Consider the following 2,673-nt stretch of genomic DNA (forward strand, 5'->3'; position numbering starts at 1 on the left):
ATGCATGTTTAGAGATGTATCAACTACCAAAACTGAACCAGGAAGAAATAGAAAACCTGTACAAGCCTATAACCACTAAGGAAATTGAAGCAGTCATCAAAAATCTCCCCACAAACAAGAGCCCAGGGCCAGTAGCCTTCCCAGGGGAATTCTATCAAACATTAAAGAAGAATTAATACCTATTCTTCTGAAACTGTTCCAAAAAATAGAAATGGAAGGAAAACTTCCAAACTCATTTTATGAGGCCACCATTACCTTAAGCCCAAAACCAAAGACCCCATCAAAAAGGAGAACTGCAGATCAATATCCCTGATGAACATGGATGAAGAAGTTCTCACCAAAATACTAGCCAATAGGATTCAACAGTACATTAAAAGGATTATTCTCCACTACCAATTGGGATTTATCCCTGGGCTGCATGTTTGGTCCATAAAACAAGGTGACACAATACATTTATAAAAGAAAGAACAAGAACCATATAGATGCAATAAAAGCATTTGACAAAGTAGAGCATTCTTTCTTTATCAAAACTCTTCAGAGTATAAGGATAGAAGGTGCATACCTCAATATCATAAAAGCCATCTATGAAAAACCCACAGCAAATATCATTCTCAATGGGGAAAAACTGAGAGCTTTCCTCCTAAGGTCAGGAACATGGCAGGGATGTCCACTATCACCACTGCTATTCAACATAGTACTAGAACTCCTAGCCACAGCAATCAGACAACAAAAAGAAATCAAAGGCATCTGAATTGGCAAAGAAGAAGTCAAACTCTCACTGTTTGCAGATGATATGATACTGTATGTGGAAAACCCAAAAGACTCCACCCCAAAACTGCTGGAACTCATACAGGAATTCAGTAAAGTGGCAGGATATAAAAACAATGCACAGAAATCAGTGGCATTCTATACACCAACAAGGCAGAAGAAAAAGAAATTAAGGAGTCAATCCCATTTAAAATTACACCCAAAACCCGTAAGATACCTAGGAATAAATCTAACCAAAGAGGCAAAGGATCTGTACTCAGAAAACTATAAAATACTCATGAAAGAAATTGAGGAAGACACAAAGAAATGGAAAAACGTTCCATGCTCTTGGAATGGAAGAACAAATATTGTGAAGATGTCAATGCTACCTAGAGCAATCTACACATTCAATGCAATCCCTATCAAAATAGCATCAACTTTTTTCAAAGAAATGGAACAAATAATTCTAAAATTTTTATGGAACCAGAAAAGACCCTGAATAGCCAGAGGAATGTTGAATAAAGAAAAGCAAAGCTGGTGCCATCACAATTCCAGACTTTATGCTCTATTACAAAGCTCTCATTATCAAGACAGTATGGTACTGGCACAAAAACAGACACATAGATCAATGGAACAGAATAGAGAGCTCACAAATGGACCCTTAACTCTATGGTCAACTAATCTTCAACAAAGCAGGAAAGAGAATGTCCAATGGAAAATAGACAGTCTCTTCAATAAATGGTGTTGAGAAAATTGGACAGCCACATGCAGAAGAATGAAACTGCACCATTTCCTTACACCACGCACAAAAATAGACTCAAAATGGTTGAAAGACCTAAACGTGAGACAGTTGTCCATCAAAATCCTAAAGGAGAACACAGGCAGCAGCCTCTTCGACCTCAGCCGTAGCAACTTCTTCCTAGAAACATCGCCAAAGGCAAGGGAAGCAAGGGCAAAAATGAACTATTGGGATTTCATCAAGATAAAAAGCTTTTGCAAAGCAAAGGAAACAGTCCACAAAACCAAAAGACAACCGACAGAATGGGAGAAAATATTTGCAAATGACATATCAGATAAAGGGCTAGTATACAAAATCTATAAAGAACTTATCAAATTCAACACCCAAAGAACAAATAATCCAATCAAGAAATGGGCAGAAGACATGAGCAGACATCTTTCCAAAGAAGACATCCAAATAGCCCACAGACACATGAAAAAGTGCTCAACATCGCTCGGCATCAGGGAAATCCAAATCAAAACCTCAATGAGATACCACCTCACACCAGGCAGAATGGCTAAAATTAACAAGTCAGGAAACGACAGATATTGGCGGGGATGCGGAGAAAGGGGAACCCTCCTACACTGTTGGTGGGAATGCAAGCTGGTGCAGCCACTCTGGAAAACAGTGTGGAGGTTCCTCAAAATGTTGAAAATAGAGCTACCATATGATCCAGCAATTGCACTACTGGGTATTTACCCCAAAGATACAAATGTAGGGATCCAAAGGGATACATACACCCCAATGTTTATAGCAACCATGTCCACAATGTCCAAACTATCGAAAGAGCCAAGATGTCCATCAACAGATGAATGGATAAAGAAGGTGTGGTATATATATACAATGGAATATTATGCAGCCATCAAAAAATGAAATCTTGCCATTTGCAACAACGTGGATGGAACTAGAGGATATTATGCTAAGAGAAATAGGTCAATCAGAGAAAGACATGTATCATACGATCTCACTGACATGAGGAATTCTTAATCTCAGGAAAGAAACTGAGGGTTGCTGGAGTGGTGGGGGGTGGGAGGGATGGGGTGGCTGGGTGAGAGACGTTGGGGAGGGTATGTGCTATGGTGAGCGCTGTGAATTGTGTAAGACTGTTGAATCACAGACCTATACCTCTTTAACAAATCATGCATTAT

The sequence above is a fragment of the Callorhinus ursinus genome, unplaced genomic scaffold (assembly GCF_003265705.2).
Source record: "Callorhinus ursinus isolate GAN/ISIS: 27379988/994484 unplaced genomic scaffold, GSC_fseal_2.0 scaffold1, whole genome shotgun sequence".
In the NCBI taxonomy this organism is placed as follows: Eukaryota; Metazoa; Chordata; class Mammalia; order Carnivora; family Otariidae; genus Callorhinus; species Callorhinus ursinus.